The 12,578-nt window shown below is 42.9% G+C and overlaps 1 protein-coding gene across 2 annotated transcripts in view; it reads left to right on the top strand.

The window, feature by feature from the left end:
• LOC103357791 (dedicator of cytokinesis protein 9) overlaps positions 1-12,578 on the top strand; it is an 83,047-nt gene that overhangs the window by 747 nt on the left and 69,722 nt on the right. The window lies entirely within an intron of this gene.

Raw genomic sequence — 12,578 nt, forward strand, 5'->3', positions numbered from 1 at the left:
GGGTCATCTCATGGACTGAGTAGTGCTGATCTGCAGGAAGAGAGTTATTTTGAATGAATGAACTAAGATGTGTGACAGAAATACAGGTTAGAGTAAAGAGATGTTGTATTGTAGTTGGATTTTTGCCTGAAACACAATATAAATTGCTCTCTTTTGCATGTAGTTTATCCAAAACACTTGCACACATCCTTACAACACTTGTTTCCTAGAGAGTCAGTACAGAATCAGTGCTTGTTTAAAGTTGTGCGGTTTGTGTGAATGAGGGCATCACTTTTCACTGGGATGCACTGACATGACATAATAGCTCCTTACCGAGGAGAAGCATGTGGTTTCAGTTTCATGCTTCAGAAACCCGTAAAGTGTCCAGTGACAGTGACAAAACGCCTAATTCGACCATCCACTTTGGTCGACAGCATTTGGGCGGCGAGGACCTGCAGTGTATTTCGGTATCAGTTTTCCACAGAGCTCGGAGAGGAAAAAGGAGTCGACCCTTTTGTTGTGACCGAGTGTGTTGGGTGTTTGGTGCTCCGTCTGATTGTTCCAGCTTTTCCTGGAAAAAGTTGCCAGGCAACCGAAACGGACACCGTCCAGGCTCTCTGTCAGGGAAATGGAATCCTGAGTCAGGATCCCAGACATCCAACCACACCTTCGTATTATTTATTCATTCTCACTCTGGTGCACTGCCAGAGACGCCAGAGGGAGGAGAGCAGAAATGGATACAAGTATGCATGTTGGGAAATCAACGTGCTTACTGGAGGGCTGAAGTAACTTGTAGAAACTCTGCACTGGATTTTGCTTTTGCAGGAGTTGAGTCAGGCATCCTGGAGTTGATTTGTTGATAAACACATGGGAGCATGGTGACACTGTGTGAGCCGTAGTGGTGAATGTATGGCTGTATCACTGAGGGTCTGCTGAAGCTTCTCAGTGGGACAAGAATGCGACTGCATACAAGACGGCTGTCCACGCAGCTTGTAATTAATTCCTCCATGAAACATGTAAATACCACAGGAGGAATAGAGCGATCTGTTCCGGGGACATAAAGGGCAGATTGTGGCTGTTGTCGCCCATTCTGGTTCCAACCATGATTGTGTTTCAGCTTAAAACATAAATGTTGTACTTTTTAAAAGCGTGGCAACCCAAACCTTTGTTCAGATTATAGCATACAGTGCAGCACCGACATATCAACTAGTCACACAGCAATGTCTCAACTATATATTGGTGTCAAGTGCGCTGTGCTGCTCCCTTCTCCTAACAATTTGCGCATTTTCATGAAGGCTCACGCTGCTTAGAGCCCCTTTGTTTATTGTTGCAGTGGAGAGCAGAGACTTATAGTAGGCCCTCAGCTGAGCCATCTCTCTGTTTCTTCACACTTTAGGCATGCTGAGAGCACTATTAGCTCCGTGATTGCTGTCATCAGGTCTGTTTCACTGCAGATGTGCTTCGTTGCAACACAAAACATTTGCCTTTCCACCGTTGCTTTCTATGGATTTAGCAGAAACTGTCGAGGATGATTTTTGTTGTGAGTTTTTTTTAAGTGTCAGCTCTAGTAATGGCATTAATGTATCAGCTGATGGGTACATAACAAATCAATTGCAATTGGAAATGCTTAGTTAGTGTATACAGTGTATGAAACAGCCTGGAGGGGCAGTTGTGTAATTGTAATCAATAGTTCTAACTGCCTGCCACCTAATGGTGATGCGCTCAGATCCTCTGTGTTCCTGCTATGTGCCTGACCCGAGGGAGCTGTATGCCAGATGGGTGTCATTATGTGGGAGTGATGCCATTAGCTGCCCATGTTCAGTACATACGCAACTCACTTCGCCCAGAGGGGAAAGTTGGGCTCTGATTATTCTCTGAAAAAGAATATCGACAGCATGGATCACGATCACCAGAGTACACACACTGGTGCGTAGCTCCATTGTTGCATTCAAGATACAGTGATACAGCAGCACAAGCCGTCCTCTGCTCTTGTTTTGCATGAAAAACACGCAATGCTCTCTGCTTTCGTCAGCCCTCCTGATCCCATCGACCACACCCGCACACCTCTGCTCCTTTGTCTTTTCAAAGATCTGTACGATTTCCTCCCAAACGTGGGAATCCCAGAATTGCCCCAGGTGGGTGTGTATTTTTGAAGTATTGCAAGTGCATCGGGGATTTTTTTTTAAATTGTAGTTTTGAACTTTAGCGAGGGTGAAGTCGTGTTCGTTCACGCAGTTGAGCTGGATTTGTTAGTCCTGCCATTCATCAGATATGTGCTCGGTAGATTCACCTTGAAGAATGTTCCTCTTGAAAAATTCCCCAAGGGCCAAAACGTCATCCAGCTAAATGAGAAATGCATCTACAGCCAGAATGTGTGTCACTTTTTTTGTTTCCTGTTATCAAGTCTTTTTCCAGTTACCACCTCACTATAACCCTGCACGTGCAACACTTTCAATTCACCTTGTCGCACCACGAGTAGACGAGTATAAGGAGAAAGCTTGATAATCATGAATCTTTTATCCCAGTCTATCAAATTCTAAGATAAGAAGGCAGTGACTCTGCTGTGTCTTTGCAGCAGATGCTGACCGTCACATAGGCCGCAGGGCCGAGTCAGTCAGAAGATTACAAGGCTGTCAGGCCTAAGCAGCTTGACCCCTCTGTGTTTCCCCTGGTCTGTCTGTCACTACAAGGAGTGTCGGTATCCGAGTAAAAGTGTGCATAGGCTGCCTTCGTTGCTGTGATGGTAGATGGTACTCTACAAAAACACAAAACCCGTGGGGGGGTAGAGACGGGAGAGCCGATGGGTCAATAATACATGAGACTGCTTTAGTAACCAGTGCACCTATTAAGAGACTCTCACTCTCCTTTGCAGGGGATTACACAGGCCCGAAACTATGATACCGTTTGGTACTAAATTCCACAATCCCTGTTAAACTTTCCAACATGTCAGTGTATTTTCAGTATGTTTAAACAGGGAAGCTCTGTGCTGTGTCACAGTTCAGGGCACAGTGACCCACCTTGTTAGAACTAATGCAGGCTAATACAGCAATAAAGCAATAAAGCAGCTTCTAATGTATCATTTTTGTTTTTAAAAAAAGAGCTGAAGTGGTGTCGATTCAGCTGTGTGGTCATTTTGGAGGCAGACGTTTGTGGTGCTGATGAATTGTATTCCTCTGTGCTGACTGATGCTTCTGTTATTTTGTCCACACCAAGTACAGCACATTAACACTTGTGGGCTAAATATCAGTCAGTCGTTTTTGTGGCTTTAACTCTGTTTTAACTGCAGTTCATATATCGTTAGTGTAAGCTGGTTTTGTGATACAGGGAAACAACATAGTACAGTTCGGCCAAGAGTTGTTTTCTGTTGGGAATTATGGAGTAGATCTATGAATCAACGACTCAACTGATGGAAATCCATTTTAATAATTGTGCCACACAAAACAAGATGCCACCTTAATAGGGCTCCAGCATTTCTAAAATAAATGAGCAGCTATTTTTGAAAAGTATTGTTTGGGTCATGTTTTCAAGAAAAAACGCAGAACATTTGGATGTTTTTTTTTTACATAATTATTGCTTAATTATGAAGATGCTTTGCAGATGAAACAATAATAAAAATAAACCAACCTTACTGCAGGCCTGCACCTTAAGCTTCACAAACTACTGATTCATTTGGCTTTTTTCACAGTTTTGGCACATTTTCTTAATATCTTATTTGTTGTGCTCTCAGGGAACTTGGCCACACACTTCTGTAGTTGGCGTCTAGGGACATGACATGAAAGGAAAAGCAAACAATGGCACCTGCTTGCTCTTATGTAGTTTTAGTAATCATGCTCTACTGTTCCAACATTTTCAAAATAGTGGTCTCAATGCGTAAATGCTGTGCAGTAACTGAAGTGCAAACAAAACAAAGCAAGACCCAGATATAAGTGGTGATACATGGTTTGTGGAATGAAGGCTTCAAGGAAAGTGAGAAATAAAACACACCCATCAAACTCACTATAAAATTCGTCTGCTTGGGTTTGGGCATGCCTCCTGGCAGTTGTGGTTATAATCCAAACCAGATTTACCACTCAGGATTTTTTGCAGTTACAGTGGGAAACTTGAGAAATTCCTCAGCTGAGCAGACAAATTTTGGGATGATATAAAGCTCCCAGTGAAAAATCGAAAAGGATTTCCTCCGCCGTAGCCCCGGAGCAGCCCTGGTTAGTCCACATAAATGCTGCAGTAGCAAAGCCAACTCAAATGAACCGGGGGCCAGACAGACGGATTTTGTTCCAGTGCGAATGAAAGCTGATTAAATGTCATTGACATGAATTGAGATTTCAACCACGGGTCAGAAAAAGTGTAAAATAACCAGAAAGGAATCCCAAGATGTGAACTCTGGCCACATCATTGAACAATTTCTTGGCTCAATGTGTGAAATAAGGAAACATTTAACTGCCTTAAAAAAATCAGTGCGCTATCTCATCTGTAATCTATTGATTTTTTTTTTTTGCTGTTTAAGTTGCACGCACGGATCCATATCTAGGTAGCAGAAATGCAGCTTTGCGTTAGAAGCGGCGTGACTAAACACCAGAAAAACAATCACTGCCATGATGAATGACGTCTCAAGAATCGTCCCCTCCTGCCCGAACAGGACGTGCCCATGACTTCCTGGCCTTCATCTTATTGTGGGAGCGCAGGGGCCTGTCTTTTTCCTAGATAGAGCAAGTTTCCTACATCTGTATTTGGGCCGAGCAGAAGTGCTGGGCAGGGCTCCCTGTTAAACCGCCCACTCTGTCTGAGTGTTCTGCCTGATAGAGCAGAGCTGTTTTGAAGCACAGAAGAGGTTACCATAACAGAGAGAGCCTGCTGGAGAGCCTGGCCAGTGGGTGTTTTCCTGTTAGCAAGTGCATGGCAGCGCTCTGGGACTTGTTTTACACTCACCTCCTGAAAAACACAGAAACCCCCCTCCCCTCTCCTCACCCAGCAGGACTTTACTCGCCTCTTTATTGCCTCCACCGGTATTCATAACGCAGTGAAGTTTGTTTTTGTCCAGTCGAGGCTTGTTGCTGAGGTGAGGTTTGTTTTGATGAAGACTGGAATGCTTCCTCAACTGCTCTGACGGTTTGTTTAATTTTAGCGATTAGTGTGGAAGAATAGAGCTGCTGGGTGGTCGCTGTGATGGAAGCTTCTCACATTTATCTAAATGTCGCCTTTATGCATTGACGTCCTATGTATTTGAATCCAATCCCCCCCCTCCTTACATCTCACTGCTCAGACATACATCCTGCTATGGAGCCATGATCGCTGCACATTAAGATCGACAGCGAAGCAATCAAGTGCTTTGCTTCCATCCTCCAGGCCATTAGGGTTGCTATTTTGTAGTCAGCAGGGCGCACACCTCAGTGCAGCTGGTGAAGACTTTCTGAGTCACAACCCATTTGGCCTTATGTGGTTAACCCAGTTTGCCTTCCTGTTGTAAACTGATAAAAACTCATCTCTGATCTAATAAGGAACTACATTTGAATAAATGGAAGGCAGACTGCGGTTTAATTTTCAGATGAAACTACAGAGACTGTTTTGTGTCTTGTTCAGTATGTAAATAAACCTAAAAGACGAGATTTTGCTGGGATGCATTCTAATTATAATGACTTCTGGCCACAGTGTCTCCACGAGTCTACTTTGGTCCAGACTAAGGTTTCTCAAAACTCAATGGATTGCCATGACTTTGCAATCCTCTTCCTCTTCCTCAAGCATTACCATGAGTTTGGCAAATGTGCTTTTCCCAACAATAGTTCAGAAGCTTTTGACTGGATTGGCAAAACTTTGGCAACATCCATTGTGCATTTAATGCCACTTAGGATGAAATGTTGCCCCGAGTCTTCATCTGGGATAGACTCTGGCCCCCCGTGACCCTAGTAAGGATTAAGTGGTGTATAGATAATGGATGGATGGATGGAGGATGAAATGGTTTTAAGGTAAAGGAGGATTATAAATACCTGCTACATGTTAGCATGTTGACATCAGCGTTCAGCTCAGAGCGCTGCTGTGCTGAAGCCTCACAGCTCTGGTTGGTGCCCTACTGATCTGAACAATCCACTTGCTTTGCCTGAAGGCAACTTTTGCAAACTGACAGAAAGCCAGGGGCCAGAGAATGAACAAAATATTAAAAAAGGCTCATCTTTCTTTGGAATTATTTAAGTTAATTCAGTAACAGCCAAGGGACATTAATGAACATTTGCTATGTAAATAAAACAAATCTCAGGATGAATCAGTTTGGTTTTATTGTGAAGTAGAAAACTGTCAGCAGGCCAGCTGGCATCTTAATCAGTCCATGGGGCTTAAAATTGAGCATCGTTGCTGCGCTGTAGATTCTAATTCAAGTGGTCGAGTTTACATCAGTTGCATAACCTAAATGTGTCCTGATTCTGTTGTCCGCATACAAATTTCTTCTTTTGAGCAGAGCCTTTGATTTCTAAACACGGTTTATTCTGCTTTGCCACGTCGTTTAGCCTCTTCTCTGCTTGCGAGGGAGCGAGAGGCAGTCTTCATTAGCCTCCAGCTATTTCTAACAGTCACATGAATGGGGCCACTACAAGCAGGGCTTTACATGGCCCAGCCCACACAAGAGTAAGTGAATGAGAGTAACACATAAAGTGTAGGTGGATTGTGCTGTGCCTACAACCACCGATTCATTAGTTTTGCGAGAGGCCAGCCAGAGTGAAAACCATGAGGTGAAACTAGTCAAGCCTAATGCCCCGTAGGCAAAATTGTTGCCCTGCACACGTGCATTGGCCTACAGATTAAGCTCATCGGATTAAGCCCTGGACAGCACTATACCCCCTGACTGGAAACCGAACAGCACATCCGTGTTGGTCGATGGGGGAATGTCTAGAAAGAGAAGCCTAATGACTAGCACATTTCCTTTTAAGACCCTGCATGTTTTTTGTGAGGTGCATTTACTCTCTTAGCCTCCTTGATTTGTCTATAAAAGTAATGTTTCCCTCCCATCCTTCACTGCAACTGGCCATTAACTTGTAATTGTGGGAACACGGCTGTGTACCGTGACAGAAGAGATTGGAGGGTGCACTGTAGGCACCTTGTCATTATTTTTTCCACCCAAATGGATGCCATTCTCTCCATTTTTGAATCCCTGCCAGTTGAGATTACAGTAGAGGTTAGCTCGACGGTGTGGAACGGACATAATTTTTTTAATGTATAGGAACTACTTTAAACCTTTTAAACGTAACCCTAATAAATGTAAGTTCTTATTTTCAGCAGCTGTGGGATGAAAAAATGTCACTCTGTTGGTCTGTTTATCTTTTTCCAGTGTTAAATATCCTGACAATAACTGACAGATTGCCATAAAATGTTGCATAGTTCATGCATTTACAGTGGATTTTTCGTGAAATGTCTCTGGAAGTATCAGTTGATTGCTGTTTAGTTTGCTTACCGTCTGAATGAGCGGCGTTATATTTCATGTAACGCATCAGTTCTTCCACTACTACTTTCCTTTATAGCTTGCAGAAGGATTATTACAGCAAGAAGGTCACATATATGCCCTCAACAGTGAATCTCTGGTTTGATTCCTGGTTGGCGACACCACGTGCTGCATGTCATTCTCCTTCGCTCTCCAACTTCTTGTCTCTCTTTACTGTCTCTATGACATACAGCACAAAAGTCCCCCAAAACAATCCGTACGAAAACCCAAAGAAACATGCAGATTAATTCACTGAGGTACCCTTGACCAAGGCACTGGTTTAAGGCTGGGTCCCAAACAGTGGCAGCTCAATGCTTAGGTTGAGTTAAACAGAGACAACAAATGTCCCAACAGGGATCAGTGAAGAATAACTCAACAAAAGTCTAAACAAAGATTTTTAGCCTGGTGAACCACCCTAATATGGTCTCTAGACTCTTGTTCTACCTCCTTTAAATCTGCAATTGATGCTTTGGGTTTTTGTTTTTTTTACCTTTTGTGACGGCAAACCCAAGTAGTATTTACATCTTTTAAGATGGTGTGGTAAACAAACAACTTATTTATTCAGCAGTTACAACGCATTCATTTGGACACTTGGCAGCATCCATTGATAAGTCGAATAGTCAATGTCTTTTGGCTCAGTTTTGGTCTCTAGCAGCTCCTGAGGGAAACGTCCTGCTCTTTAGCTGCTAAATGGTCCACTAAGTTCACCAGCTAATTGTGCCTGCTTGCTATTTGGGCCTGAGGAGGTAGAGGAGTGTGGGATGTTAGAGATTGTTTGTGTCCAAAATACAGTGAAAGTGAATCAAAAGTGTAAAGTTGCAATAACCACAGCTAAACAAGAAACTGGAACTCACTATTAAATTGTGACATTGTTTTCACGTTGTCATTTTATATACTGTCATTATAGCAAACTCAGCCGTCTGGCATTTGAATCCATAATTACATATAATTGTAGGAAAACATTTGTTTATTGCTTCCCGATTGCACCTGTTTGTTTTCTGTCACCTCTGTGTGACTGGTGCAACTCCGAGGCTTCGGTGTCAACTCTCAGTAGGTTAAGCTGCTTTGAGCACAGTTTCTCCCCCTCTGGCCCCTCTGACTTTGGCTCTCTGTGGTCACTGACCTCCCATTCACACTCGCCATGTGGATCACACCAGGATCAGCTGCTGTCAGATGTGGTCGACCACAGAGGGATGGATTAGCACACAATTAGCCGATACAAAAGCCAGTTTCCCATATTGAGATTTAGAGCTTTAACCCACACGCAGAATCTATAAATAGAGATTACCGGCTTGTTTTAACATTTACAACTCAAGCGCGACTTGAGTCGGAGGAGAGGCAAATTTAGAATTAGGTATGTTTTTCACTGGAATGGAGGTTATTGGCAAGTATTTATTTGTTCCGTCTTGGGGATGGATGCTGCTGTGAAGTGTTTGGGGAACTACTTAACATTCCTGCTCTGTGCTGCTGTCTTGACTGCTATCAGACTGCAGAGATGAAAGCGAAAGTTGCTACTGATGTTGTTATCATTCATCTGGGATTTCCCTGAAAGTTTTCAGGCACTTATTAGAAGCTACGAAAAGCACCGCAAAGCACAGGCGGGTAATGGCATCATTATTTAGGTAAATAGATTGAGGCTCCTCGATGTGAAGTTAACCCTTAACAAGTGATGTGTCCTTGTTCCCACACTGCATGCTGGCAGCTTAATTAAACCAAGTCTGAATTCGCTGCAGTTCTTATGGCTTTGTGCAGTGTGTGGATGGGACCTGCCACAGCCAGAGGGGATAAACTGTAATGACTTTTCACCAGGCCGGCTGCATAGCTGGCATTCCTCACGCTGACACACTGTAGGGCAGCGAGTGAAGGAGTGGGAGGGGCACAACCTACGGGGAGGTGGGGCTGAAGACAGGAAGGCTGCAGGGTTTGCATCTCACCTTTTGATTTTCATATGAACTTGGCACGCGAAAAGACATGCAAGAAGATGCAAGATGTTCTTAGATCCTTTGCTGTAGAAAAAGTGCATAAAATACAGCAAAATACATTTTTCTAAATTCATACTGTACATATAACTTATACTGTATATATAACTTATCTTATTTTATATTTAAATCTCTTCTATTGTATTTTTTGCTCTTTATTTTGTTCTTTATTCTATGTTGCACTGAAGGAGCTGCTTTTAATCTCATTGTACATGTGTATAGTGACAATAAAAGCATTCTATTCTATTCTACTCAAAGTGGAAATCTGGCCGAATTGCGGAACAATGAGTGCGTTATCGGGAATTACATTGTTAGATTGTAAATACTGATGCATTATTGTGTTAGTGTCAGCTTTCTACTTGCTTGTTTGTGCAACTTTGTAAACAGTATTCAGTGATTTGGCCACAACTAGTAGGTCACATGATAAATCTGAGGGGTCAAGAGGTGATTAATGAGGAAAAAAGGGGGAAAAAAAACAAAGCTTTGCAGATTTCTTCATTAAAAACCATATTAGGGTCAGAATGCTTTATTTAACTCAAAAGATTTGAGAAGTTTACTCTGTGTGCAGCTCAAAGTGTTAGAAGGAGCCTCAACTACACACAAATTAGCACAAAATGTGAGTCAAAGTACTGCCTCGCTTATTCTGTCCGAAGCTAAGCACTTACAATGCAAAATTTTGACAGGCCGTCAGATGTAAAATGAATTTTAATGAGTTTCTCTTGTTGCCCATTCAAAAAAAAAATCCACATGAAATACTGACTCCCTTTTTTTTTCCTTTTAAAGCTGAAACAGGCTCATTGTGCCCCTTCTGCCCACAACACACAAATGAGTTCTGTTTAAAGTGACAAATTCACTGAGATTAGGGGAGTTTATTCCTAAAAACTTTGCATCTGCCGTTATATCAGCTGACATTCAGAAAACTGCGAGGGAGGAAAGCACAATAGCTCCAAGACATAACTGAAGGTCTTACGCAGTCGGAAATCATGTGACCCCGGTAATCTGTGTTTGGTTTTTCTGTCAAAGCCTGTGCATACAGTAGAGACAGAGCGCTCCTTGAGGCTTTGTTTTTGTTTGCTCCCTGTTTGTTTTGCAGGGACTCAGCATCAGGAGGCAGGATTGTACCGAGTGTGCTCTCTGCTGCCGCGGCGTCCCTCGTCTGGATTGGATAAATAAAGTTAGCTGTGTTTATGGAGGAGCTGCAGCAGCGTGGCCGTGTGCCTGAAGGCCTGCTGCTTATCACACTTGTTTGTGATGGAGGGTTACATAGTGATCTTGGCCCCCTGACAGTCAACTGTTGTCGTTCAGTCTGCTGTATGACAGACACGGTGCACGCTGGTGAGCATTATAAGCATGCGAGATCACATCCCTCTTCTTCACTGTGCAGATAAACAGCTCAGTATCCCTGACTTGACTTAATCTCCCATTAGAGTCTCCAGTCAGTCTTTTAAGGCCAGCAGCTCCATCCCCCACTCACGGAGCAGCGTGTCGAATCTGCTACACCCATCTGATTGATTAGCTTTGTGTCTTAAAATATGGCAGAAGTGTTGTATGACTTTCAACAACACTCTGTTTCCATTTGGGTGACAGATTTAATTGTAGTTTACAGCTATTATCCATTTTTCCATTCCTTCACAAACACTTTGCCAAGTGAATTCCTTGAGACTCGCAAAAATGTCAAATCCATCTTAGTTGCTATAGCAGCCAAACAGCTCATTGTGCTTTAAACATGAGCCACGAGGGAGGCTAAACCTCACCAAATGCTAACAACAGGGTAATAATCATCAGCAAATAATTAGATTTTTTTTTTTTTTTAATCATGAGAGAGGCCTGCTGTTGTGTTACTGCATGCCGTGAGACTGAGGGGGGCTGTTCCTAATGTAGAAAGTGTTGTAATCAAGACTCGCATACAGGCCGTGAGACAATTTTAACTGTCCCAGATAAGCTACTCTAAAACAGGCATGTATCTCATAACATGTGTTTCCTTTGTCAGGAAGGGCGAGGGCCACTCAGTGGAGGTGGTGGGGCACAGCTTGGCTCAGGTGGTAGCAACAAGCCGTGCATAGAACAGGAAAAGGGTGGTGTGAGATTCCTGGATTTTCCGAACCGTATCGGAGTCGATGCCAATCAGCAATCAGACACAACCACATGGCTGATAATGCGCCAGTTTTAGTGACTAAAATGGAGATTTCTTTTTGTCTAAAACTGCTGTCCAACTTCATTCCATCTGTGTGTTATCAACAAATATAATACCTTAAGTTATGCACGTAGCTGAAGGTGTAGCATACGGTACACATGCAGTTCAGTTTCAAACTTGGGAAATCCAGGTCACCTTTCTGGAATGTTTTGGAGCGTCAAGGGATTTGAATGACATCCAGTTAGGAGTGGTTGATATTGATTTCACACATGTAATTTTATACTGTAATAACAATGATCCTGCAAGACGACTGGGAGACTATTGGATCATAAATGAAATAATCTGATATGAATGTCAGTTTTTGGCTAATCTGCCAAATGATGTCACATCATTTTGATTAAAAAATTATATGAAATGCCAAACTTCTAATTGTTGGCATCGTTAGCTATCATTTTAAACACCTAAAGACAGCATACAGAGAGTTGCCAGAGGCAAGTTTTTACATGTTTGACAAAGTTATATTTCCCAGTGTAGATCCTTGTGTAAACATATGTCACATTGTCAAACTCTACATCCAAGAATGATGCACTTTAGGGTTTGAAAACATTTTCCTGTATCTGCAGAAAAGACCTTTGCCAACATGTGTGCCAAGCAGCTTCTTGCAGAAGCGGTTTATGGCCTCCCCGGTGATCTGCGCGGTGTAGTATTACAGCTAAATCCACTGCCACTTCAGTGGTGCAGGTGCACGGACATGCGTTCATCTCCTCCTCCATCCTACGTTTCCCTTGATTGTCAGCAGCGCTCACTGAACCAGGCTCAAGAGGATTTCCACTGATTACAAACAAAGAGCCAACTGAGATTAGCTGATCCTTAAAGGTTCCCCCATTATCCCCGACCCGTCTCCCTGCAGCACGACACCTTCAAGTCATTACCAAACCAGAAAAAAACAGATTGAATTAAATTGGCATGTGTTAGAGATTAGGTTAGCTCATTTTTTCTGTATTGTGCTCCTTTTATGCCCCAT

Source organism: Stegastes partitus, unplaced genomic scaffold, assembly GCF_000690725.1.
Source record: "Stegastes partitus isolate 25-593 unplaced genomic scaffold, Stegastes_partitus-1.0.2 Scaffold274, whole genome shotgun sequence".
NCBI lineage: Eukaryota > Metazoa > Chordata > Actinopteri > Pomacentridae > Stegastes > Stegastes partitus.